Raw genomic sequence first — 12,435 nt, forward strand, 5'->3', positions numbered from 1 at the left:
GCCATCTGTAAGTCAATACTATAAATATTATTTTGAATTTAAATGCAAATCGAGTTTCCTTCCCTCTTTTCATAAGAAATGTGCTTTAAAATCTTTAAATTTTAATCTCCTAAAATATATGAATATGAAGCAATAATATAACCAAGTAAGATTGGTATCATACGCTCGTGTTTTTCTAAAATATCATCTTAACGTTCTGTAAACTTCATATAGTCTTGTAATCTTATATATATTTGTGACGCTTGGCAAACGTGACGACTTATTAATTCTAATAATTTTCTATTTTCCTTCTATTTTGTGACTGTCCTTGATTAATAATTATCAGTGAATTGGAAAATTGATCATAAAAAATGTTCAGTTGAATTTTATTTTTCTTCTTTTTTTCATGAATTATTATATGCTTTGAAAAAAAAGTCTGACAAAATTCTATTGCTTATTTATTTTTTTTCCAAAATTTAAGGATAGAAGTAAACAGAATTTTTTTTACAATGAGTGCACAGTAGAATTAACTTTCTAATTACAAATATCGAATAGATTACGATTTCAACTCCTACGTTATGCTTCTAAAAATGCTTACATTATTATGCTATTGTCTTTGTCATATGCTGTCCGCAGTTCATTAGAAAGTTATTTATGGATCTAGTGTTAATATTTAGTTAATTCGAAAATCGTAAAAATCAAAAGTATAAAATAAATGCATTCTGTGCAAAAAATTTAAACTCAATTCATTTCTTTCCTAACTATGTGCTAAAAAACATTTTTTAGTCAGATGAAAAACTATAATATTATTTCAGTGCTGCCATCTATCAATTTCTATAGTAGTTTTCAACTTAATAGAAATTTTAAAAATTCTAATTAAACTTTAAGATTATACAGAATATATTAGTTTTTCAACATAATGATTTTTAAATAAAAAAGTTTATTGGGAAAACATTGTACTTTTATTTATTCATTTGTAGATGTCATTCTTTTTCAAAAGAGAGCAGAACTTAAGACGAGCAATTTCGGCGAAAAAAATTTTAAGCCTTTACTTAAACAACAAAAACTTTTCAATAAGTATTTTATTGTCAAAATATCTACATTTATATATTCTAATTATTATTTTTTAAGTATAGTGGTTATCTCCAGATTTGCAACTGTTATTGCCAGGAAATTTGAGATATGTTTTCGTTCTTTCAAGCATAAATTGTAGCCAGAAAATTCACAAATACCCAAATTTAAATACTATGAATGAGATAATATAAAAAAATTTTATTTTATACTTAAATTTTCTTAATGATTTAAGAATCATATACTTCTTAACTCTAAGACAAGTGATTTTGAAAGAGAAAAAGTGCTGTTTTAAATTTTCTTTAATATTTTGCAAATTTATTTACACTCGAAATTTATAGTTACTAGGTACAAGCATTTTAGGTTTAAAAAAATGATTTCAACTTTGCACTGTAACAATTTATAGCACAAAAATAATTTAGTAATAAAACTTAAACTTAGTGAAAACAAATATGTATTAAATGTTAAAAAACGTTTAACGACAAAGTGAATAGACATTATTAACCGTCTTACCATTTTCTTACTTAAAAAATAATTTTAAAAGCGCAATTTTTAAAGATGTTTTTTAAAATACAAATTTAAATAAAAATGAAAATATTTTTTTAAAACTTAATGTTCGAATACAGAAATGTGCAGTTCGTGCTCTTGCATATAGATGGCTCTGCCATCACAAGTGCAAGAGCTATGAGGAGAAAACAAATTCATAGTAGGCCAAAGATTAGGTTAATGCGTTCTGGTCCAATAAGTCTTTTTCACTACGGACTTCAGACAATAGATTGGTAAGTATTTATTTACTTTTTAATATTTACAATAAGAAAATAGAAATTAAACTCATAATTTTTAATTTCCTTTTATGATTACGCTCTAAGTTAAAGAAATTTCATTAATAATACGTGCTATGATGCAATTTTAAAAGCTGGGTAAAATTAATAATTAAGAAAATAAATTTAATTATTTATTGCAGTTAAATTTTTATTTGGAAAATGAAGAATAGATAAATATGTATGACAAAGCACGTATTATAAAGAGAATGTGATGAAATCGAAATAAAATAATAATGACATTAATAAAAATATTAATTAATGCACTAAAAGTGTGTACAAAATTCTACAGTGTCCTAAGGAAACTTAAAGCTTTTATTTTGAAAATTATTTTGACCTTTGAGTCATTGAAAATAATCGAGAAAGCAACATTTTGTAATACTCATATCATTAAACCATGTTATAACATTATACGCATCTATTTCCTTTTTATATATATTTCTATTAAATCCACAGTATTAAACCAACACTAAAAAAAATTCATTTTTTTATCACAATATATCGTAAAATGATAAGTGTCATCGTACTGCTTCGTAATTTTTATTAGACAGAAAAATCACATAATATGGGCTAATAAACAAAGCTAATAAATCGTTAATAAACAAGGAAAATATAGATTATCTTTGACTGTAATAAATATAAAAATAACAAAAGTTAAAAAAGTATTTACCTCTAAATTACTTATTTGTACCTTACTTAGCTGTATTTACCCCTCAGTATGTATTTATCATCCCTTTATAATATTCTTTGTCATAATTAGGTTTTTATTTTTTTCATTTTGATTACTATTCAATATTAAGAAAAGATATTACTTTTTATTTGAAATAAGTCTATTATAGAACCTTATTATGCAACAATTAATAACAAACATTCTTAGTTAATATTTCGTTATATTTGATAAGTAATTTTTACTTTTATGAAGAATTATATGTAAGACTGCACCCAGTCAATATATGCAATGAAAATAATAAATAATTATAGTAAAGCAACATTAAAAAGTATATGACTTCCATCTAATTTCTTCGACAAAAAAGCATGCAACTAGCTTTTAGAATAACCAAAAATTAAATAGGTATTAAAAAAGAAAAAATTGTGATCGAAGTTGGAAATTATAACTGATTCAAATTAATAGATTTAATTTTTTTTACCACGAGAATAGGGATTTTGAAATGTGGAACAAAGTCTGTGTTAATACCAAACTGATCAAGTTAATAACCAGTGAAACTAAAAAACTAATAACGAAATTTCTAGAAAAACCTTCGAAAACTCACCTTTTTTCCACTTATTAGAAATAAAAATAAAAAATAATTAGAGAATTTCTACAGCGGATTTTTATTTTCAGATAATTAAATTGAAAAAAATTGAAGCTGTGAATTAGCTTTAAAACCAGTATTTCAGCTTTTTCTGTAAGCTGGTCGGCCTCGTTAATAAGAAAAATGTGATCGTTAGTTAAATACTTTTAATTTTATCGCCCATTTATCGTCAGTAATAATAATAATAATAAAGTATTTCCCTAGTGATAATGCGGTAAGGAATAAAAGCATGAAAGGGAAATTATTTAAATGAAGTATATATCTAAATATTATAAATCGATATTATTAACAATCTCAATCACACTCATAAATTTTGAGTATAATATAAAATTAAGTAAATATCATCAAAACTTTCTTTCTAATACTAAGGTTACAAACGAAACATTTCTAATTGAGCGACATTACTAAGGCATTACTAATTAGGTAACATAGCTATGACATTACTATTTTAGTGACATTTCTTAGCCATTATTAATTAAGTGGCATTATAAATTCAACGCCATAACTAAGCGATTTGTAATTAAGTGACATTACTCATTCAGTGATATTGCTAGTGAATTGTAAGCTTATCACAAGGAATAAATTATGTTTATTTAAATAGAAATTAACTATAATGAATTCAATGTCATCAATCAAACAAAAATTCAAAATGAAGATTGCCAAACATTTCTTTCAAAATAAATGCTAAAAAATACACTTAATATAAACTACAATAAACCCTAAAATTCGCTCCTACACTGAAAATAGTTGTTTGAAGTAGTGTTTATTAAACAGAACTTGATATATTTAATTGGATTTAATATTACCGAACTATTTTATGAACTTGTCCATATTTTCTTACATTTTAATGTACTAGTAAAATTGTAAAATTGCTAGGTGGGCGTTTTAAAAATAGATAAAAGTAGCAAGCTACTATAGTATCAGTTTTTTTAACATAAGTGTTGCAAGTTGTTATACATGAAAATAATAGTAACGAAGTATGGTTTTTATAACTCAACAATGAGCTTGTGAAATAATAGCAATGCACCATTCTACTCCCTCAAACCACTGAACATCTTTATTGTAGTCATAACAGGTATAACTTTATAGCTGATAATTATCAAATATTTCTTTCAAATTTATCAAATATTACTCCCCCCCCCCCTACATTTCTGAATAATTTGCTCTTATTTTTGTTGTTTATAGCAATCGACATGTGCATTCCTTTACTTATATTATCGTTCGTAAATCATCTTATACTTTACATTTAACATCAAATATTTATAATGAAATTTATTTTTTTTTTAGTGTACAGTTTTTAAATTTTTTGTATGTTAATAAAAACGTAATTATAAATTTCCAGCAATATTTGTTCGAAAACTAATTTGTAACAAAATATTCGAGAAATTAAACGCATTTTTTTTTCAATAATTGTAGCGCAAAAGAAATTTATTGAAATGTAGATTCGAATCAACGTACTACTTCTATCGAAGAATCGATTCAAATCAGAATATTGCTTCACTATATCGCTTTATGGACAATTATACTATGTTTTTCATTATGTATAAAAAAAATTTAATAAAAACAAACGAAACAAAAAATTGTGTTAGAAAAATAATGCGGTGAATAAAAAGCTTTCAGTAGAATTTTTTTTGGCTAAAATACGACAGTATAAGGAAATGTATAATCAAACCATTGATTGAATTAAATGTGTATCACCTCGGTAAATCATTGATTCAAATCTTAATTTAATCATTGATTTGAATCATAATTTAATCATTGATTCGAATCGTAATTTAATCATAGATTTAACATTTTTTTTTCAACTTCTCATGATAAAAATATTTAATCAGAAAATATCTTGCATAATATCTTACTTAAGCATTTTACTTAATAATCCCTTCCCAGAATCGCAAATTAAACACGGCCTGGAAAGTTTCTTACTTTGGCATTTCTTTTGGTGTGGCAAAACCTAAAATACGACTGTATGCTGAACGTTTAATTTCGAAATAACCTTGACTTCGGCGCGTATGACTTCAGAACGTATAGCATGTGATAGTGAAACCATTGATTGGAATCTATCTATCACTATTGTAAACTATTTGTTTGGACCAGTATATTACTTCAGTGAATAGATTCATGGATTCAAATGATCAAACTGCGAGAGTCAATTTATCATAAAATTTTAAAAGAATTTTTTTACTGTGATAATAAAAATTATTTAGAATATCACTTGCGTAATACCTAACTTATTCCTTTTTTTATCAGTCCCTTTCTCGAACTGTGAATCAAAAGCTGTGTTTTGAGTGTCTTATTTTGTCTTTTCCTTTGGCGAGAACAAAACCTAAAACACACAATATGTGGAACGTATAACTTTGAAATAACGTATAACTTGGAGGGCATAACTTTAGAACGTATAGCTTGCAAAAATCAAACAATTAATTGGAATCAATCACATCTGTAAAATATTAATTCGGATCAGCATGAATGAATCAGTGAATTGATTCATGGTTTCAGATGAGCAAACTGCGCAAGTCATTTTATTATTAAATTTTAAAAGAAAATATTTTTTTTTTTACTATGACAAAAAAAAATTAGTCTGACTATCTCTTGTATAATATCTTTCTCTGGCCTTTTTCTTATCTATCCTTTCCTCGAACGGTGAATCAAAAGCTGTTTTCTGAGTGTCTTATTTTGACTTTTCTTTTGGCGAGAACAAAACCTGAAATACACAATATGTGAAGCGTATAACTTCGGAACAACGTATAACTTCGAAAGAACGTATAACTTGAAGCACACAATTTTACTACTTAGAGCTTGCAAAAATCAAACAATTAATTGGAATCAATCACATCTGTAAAATATTAATTCGGATCAGCATGAATGAATCAGTGAATTGATTCATGGTTTCAGATGAGCAAACTGCGCAAGTCATTTTATTATTAAATTTCAAAAGAAAATATATTTTTTTTTTACTATGACAAAAAAAAATTAGTCTGAATATCTCTTGTATAATATCTTTCTCTGGCCTTTTTCTTATCAATCCTTTCCTCGAACGGTGAATCAAAAGCTGTTTTCTGAGTGTCTTATTTTGACTTTTCTTTTGGCGAGAACAAAACCTGAAATATGACAATATGTGAAACGTATAACTTCGGAACAGCGTATAACGTGAAGCTTATAACTTTAGTACGTATAGCTTGCGAAAATCAAACAATTAAATGGAATCAATCACATCTGTAAATTATTGATTCAGATCAGCATCAATGAATCAGTGAATTGATTCATGGTTTCAGATGACCAAACTGCGCAATTCATTTTACTATAAAATTTCAAAAGAAAATGTGTGTTTTTTTTTACTATGATAAAAAAAAAGTTATTCTGAATATCTCTTGCATAATATCTTACTCAGGCCTTTTTCTTATCAATCCTTTCCTCGAACGGTAAATCAAAAGCTGTCTTCTGAGTGTCTTACTTTGGCTTTTCTTTTGGCGAGAGTAAAACCTAAAATACGACAGGACGCCGAAATTCAATTCAAATGCTCTTGAAAAATCTAATCAAGAAGCTTTCTCTTTCTCTCTGCCTAAACTCAAAATCACAAATCGGCGACAAAAAGCTGGGAAAGGCGAAGTGTTTTTAACAACTTTTGACAGGTTAGAACATCAGAAGAAAACCCCAACAACGAGATAAATCGTGGCAAAAAGGTGGGGAGGTGGAGATTGATAAAAGAATAAAAACTTTGCAAAAAGGTTTGAAAGAAAAAAAAGAAATTGAAATAAACGAGAGAAGAAAGGCGGAACAAACTTCAGAAAAAAGGAATGTAAGAATGTATCTTTTGAGAGGGAAGTTTGTAATGGGAAAAAAATAGTTTTAGTTTATAGAAATCCAAAAGCGAATATTGCGGCTAAAGTGTGATTGATGAACTAAATTGCTGTCATAAGATTGATGAAAAAGTGTTTTTGACACAAAACCAGTTTCAAACCAAAGCTTTGTGCTTCCTCATTATATTGTATTTTTGGTTGAAGCGGGTGGAGAGAGCAATTAAAGAGCCAAGCAAACTGGACCATGTGCGGCAAAAGAGATGAAAAAATAATTTGAAACACTTAGACTGGTAACAAAGTGGAATGAAAGTAATATTTTATATTAAGTAATTTTAGCGTCACTTAAGGAGCTGTAACTAATAAGTTTGAGAAGGATCGTAAACAACTAACGCGTGTTTTACAAAATTTACTGTAAAAACTGAAGCGAAATATTTTTCCGAAATTGGCATTGAAAAACTACAAAAAATGGTATCAACAAACACTATTTTTAAAGTTAATACCAAATTGAGTAAAAATCAAAAATAAAAAAAAAATCTTTTGAATGGTGTTGTACAACTAACTAATAACAGAGAAAGATTACAGCAAGCTCAATCGCATTAACACAGAGGTGGGTAAACTTTTTGGTCGACGGCAAAAAATCGAGAAAAAAAGTTTGGTGGGCTGAGTAAAAACTTCTAAAATTAAAAAAAAAACAATATATAAGTTTTAATTTAAATATTTAATAAGATCAATGAAATTGCGATTTCATTTTTCAAAGTTCTTTATATTGAGGTTCGAAATGAGATGTGCTTATTTTAAGGAACGAGGCTAAATGCTTGTCTGTTAGTCTACTTCTGAAATGATTTTTTCTAAGGTTCATAGTTGAAAACACAAGTTCACATATATAAGATGAAACAAACATAGCACTGATTTTCTGGGCATGAGATATTGAATTTTGGAAACTAGCTTTTGGTAATGATTTGCAAAACTCAAACTTTGGCATGATTAGAAACAACAACAGTGTGCGATCTTTCCATACTCAATAAATAATGTTAGAACTCGCACCGGCTGAAAAATCCTCTCTTTGGAGCGTAAAATGCGCCGTCTGCCACATGTGAAGCTCAATTCACCTATGTTAGATTCCATATGTCTGATCCTCGAGAAAGACGAACGCTTGTTGGAGCTAATCTGTTGCTTTTCTATAAAGAACTTCTGCTTTCAACATTTTACCAATTGAAGCTAGCTGTCTGTGCTAACCATTTCCATCAATTTCCACCAATAGAGAAACTAAAAACGTCCTCAGTACTTTCTTAAAAGAGAAAGAACAAAAACAGCTTTAAACAAAGTAGACAAAATAATGGATGTATAAGGTATCTTGTTTATATTCGCCACGGATCGGCAAGTTAAAATTCCATCCGCGGGGCGGAAAAAACCTTCAGACGGGCCACAGTTGGCCCGCGGGCCGTAGTTTGCCCATCCCTGCATTTACAACAGTCAGGAATTATTTCAGCTTCCAAAAATACCGATATTGGCGTATGTTTGTATATCAGCGGAGATTGTTTACAATCGAGAATGAAATAGTGGGAGTTTATAATACGTTATAGTTTTGTCGTTTTGCGCCATTTTCAAAATAAGCAAAGACTGTGCTGACTTCAGATTGGCTAACCTTAACCTAACAGTTACGAGTTGCAAACTCACAGCAGTTTTAAATATAGCATATTATTTTCAAAAAAGCATAATTTCATATTACGACGGAGTTTTCAAAAACCAGCCTTAAGTGTATGCATTCCATACAGACTTTCTTATTTTTTTTATCGTAAAGATAACTTTAATGACTGTTATTTACATTACATATCTTCTTGTTATAATAAACTTTAGTGTTACTAAACACCTAAAATGGTTGTTACTACCAAGCATGAAAAATGGCGTAAAGGAACCACTAATTGTACCTTAAATTTCATCATACCAAGAATTATTTCTGTTTCACACACCACTCTTCTATGTAAAGTTCTTGTCATAATTTCTGGTGCTAAGGTATTCTAAGTTTTTTTTTACTGTGTGCACTTCAAAATATGAAACATATATTGCAGGTTGCGCTGACCTTCCCTAACTTGATGTTCAAAATATAAATTAGAGAAATGAAGAAAAAAAAGAAGAAAAAGAAAGTATGCTTATTGAGAAATGTTTTTATTTCTTATTTTGTAGCTTAAATTATCGATAGCAAAAAATTAGTATTATGTTTTATGCGGGCCCTTCATTAAAAGTATTGTTAAAAATCTTATTTAAAATATTACCTTTAAAATTATTACTCTTTAGTACGTAAAAATCTGATCATTAAAGGAAAAATTGTTCAAGGTGTAACGATTTTTTCCGCACTAGTTGTATTTTTTTACTACTCCTTTATCAATTGGTTTTCGCCTAAAAATTATACCCAAAAATAATTTTTCTTCTCTTCGACGCAAAAATATATATACATAAAAGAATGTTTTACGCGGGTATATCTTATATATCATCAGGATATATTTTATATATCATAAATATTTTTCTTTTGAAGAACGAAATTAATAGACGTAGACCAAATAAAAATTACTATTGACCTATGTACCAACCTATTTTTTTTTCAAAACAGCTGACACAGTTTTCCTGTTTCACAAACATAAGGATTCTTTAGTGCTTTTAAATTTTTCATTAAAAAAATGAGCGTTTTTTTTATAGACAGAATGTAATCAAATTATTCACAATACAATTCGTTACGTACTCTTGTACGTACGTACGCCCGGTGGCTGAGCGGTAGCGCTTCGCGCTGTCGTGCCACAGGTCCTTGGTTCGATCCTCGGGCCGGGCAAGGTTGACTCAGCCTTTCATCCCTTCAGCGGGTCGATAAATGAGTACCAAGCATGCTTGGGAACTAAACACTGGGGGTTCCGCGTTCGGCTGACCACCTGACCGGAACATCTGCTCCTGCACCCCAGAGCCCAAGGTCAAGAAAACTGAGATGGGCACAGTAGGCCTTGGCCCTCTTTGGGCTGTCGAGCTACTGAGTTTAGTTTAGTTTTATATATATATAATAAATAAATAAATACAAGAAAACACGAAGAAAGTTAAGAAAAACAATAAGTTTCATTTATTGCGCTTAAGCTGCAAGTAAACAGAACCCATTAGATAAGTTCAAAATGTAGAATAAAACAAGGAGAAATAAAGAGGGAAATAATAAGTAAAAAAATAACAAACAACAGTTAAAAAAAAGGATAAAATTCTATTTAAAAAACTGGAAAAAAAAGATATAATCTTTTCATCAGCCAACACAATTATATCCATAAAACAGAGTGCTTTCTGATTTACGGATATAATCGTGTGGGCTGATGAAAAGATTATATCTTTTTTTTCCTGTTTTTTAATTGAAATTTTATCCCTTTTTTTATTTTTTTTTAAAAACTGTTGTTTGTTATTTTTTTACTTATTACTTATTATTTCCCCCTTTTTTTCAAATGTCTTTAATTTCTCTTTGTTTTATTCCTCATTTTGAACTATATATATATATATATATATATATATATATATATATATATATATATATATATATATATATATATATATATATATATATATATATATATATATATATATATATATATATATATATAAATGTATATATATTTTTTTTAAATTAATAACTAGCATAATTGAAACTAAATTCAAATAATAAAATGATAAACAAGAAAGATTCCATGGCTTAATTGAAAAACCCATTTTTAATTTATTCGTGTTTAAATTTTAAATTATTGATATACGGTTCCCTAAGGTTTGTAAGTTCACAGACAAGTCAAATCAGCCGCTTATTGTCATCAGATTTCCAAAAGCTAAGTCATTTATGTATGGCAAAGTTAAATTTCCTTTATTTATAAGTTATTTATATGCAGTTCTCTCCGATTTGTAAGCGCTTTGATTTGTCGAATCAGCCGCTTATTGTCATCAGATTTCCAAAAATTCAATCATTTATATACGACAATGTTAAATTTTCTTTCTTTAAATGTTATTAATGTGTAGATCCCTCCAGTTTGTAAGCTCAGTGATAAGTGTAATCAGCCGCTAATTTTCATTAAATTTCCAAAAACTAAATCATTTATATAAAACGTTAACTTTCTTTACGTTATCAGACTTACGAAACCCGAATATCGGAATCGAGAATAATTGATCACTCATCGAATTTCACTTAAAATGAGGATAGAGATTTTAAGTCTATGTGTCAGAAATGCTCATCGACAATATTACAGTCAGTATTCTAAGAAATCCTCCTATCTCAGGGATTATATAACAATACAAGGTAGTTTTTTGAGTCCCTTGTATAAGTAATTATTTTTTGTCGCTTTTTTTTTTTAACTAAATAGGGTTTAGTATTTGTTAGAAAATGGATGAGTCAGGTGTGCAGGCGGAGCAAAGGGTGTCAAAAATAATAAGTGATAGATAAATAATTCCAAGAAACTGAAGCTGTAATATACTAACTGATTAAAAACTTCATTCGCTTCAAAAATATATAAATGGGAAATAACAGTCGGCATGTTTCCAGACCTCAAAAATAGGCACCTATTTTCAAAACATGCCATACCTGAATGAGAAGAAACAAAAGTGATTTGAGGTATAAAACGCTTTATATTTCAATTCGCTTTTTCTTCTCATTCACGTCTGGCAAGTCTTGAAAATATGCGCCTATTTTTGAGAGCTTGATACATGCCGACTGTTATTTCCCATTTATATATTTTTGAAGCGAATGAAGTTTTTAATCAAGTAAAATAATAAGTTTAGTTTTGGTTTTCTGATATATAGTAAAAGCTTTTTTTCTCTTTTACTGGCATTTGAGAATCAACAAAGAGATGTCATTTTTATTTATTTAGATTCAACTTTATTGAAAGTTTATTTGATTTTAAATGCTCACAATAGTAATTTAGATTTCTTTTTATTAAAATTTCAATTTTATTGATTTGCGTGAAAGTGTTCTAATGCTTTTTATTATACTATTATAATAGTATTTCCTTGAAAAACTGAGAAAATACTATGTCATTTATATTATTATTACAATACTATTCGATCAGTAAATTTATTGTTATTGGTTTATTGTTCTCAAATCCTCCAGGTACCGATAAGATAGCATTAAATGATGCACACTGCTTATTTATAAGATTAAATTACTTGTTCGCGATTTTTTTTAAATAAATACAATTGCGATAAATTATTTTATATTTATAATAAAATATTATGTTTTTCAAAATTAAATAGGAAATAAGCATTTAAAATAACACATTTTCTGGTTATTGTCTGCAATAAATATTTTTTATTAAAAGTAATATGTTGAATAAAAGCAATATACTAAGTTATTTTTAATCAGTGAAAACTCAATTGCTATTACACAGTATCTTTCACCCTAATTAACAATTTTGCTGTTGAAATAAGTGTACTACCACTCATTGAAGAATTGTA

The 12,435-nt window shown here is 27.9% G+C and overlaps 1 long non-coding RNA gene across 3 annotated transcripts in view; it reads left to right on the plus strand.

The window, feature by feature from the left end:
* Positions 1-1,762: 1,762 nt before the first annotated feature.
* Positions 1,763-12,435, plus strand: part of LOC139426321 (uncharacterized) — a 69,942-nt gene continuing 59,269 nt past the window's right edge. Inside the window, exons 1-2 of one of the 3 annotated variants that reach the window (XR_015429979.1) lie at positions 1,767-1,829; positions 9,051-9,125. This is a non-coding gene — a long non-coding RNA (uncharacterized LOC139426321). Of the gene's footprint in view, positions 1,830-9,050; positions 9,126-12,435 lie in introns of all 3 variants that reach the window. The other 2 variants (XR_011637562.2, XR_015429978.1) reach the window with 2 other exon arrangements.

This window comes from Parasteatoda tepidariorum, chromosome 10 (genome assembly GCF_982258835.1).
Source record: "Parasteatoda tepidariorum strain Cologne lab strain chromosome 10, Ptep-v5.0, whole genome shotgun sequence".
Lineage (NCBI taxonomy): Eukaryota > Metazoa > Arthropoda > Arachnida > Araneae > Theridiidae > Parasteatoda > Parasteatoda tepidariorum.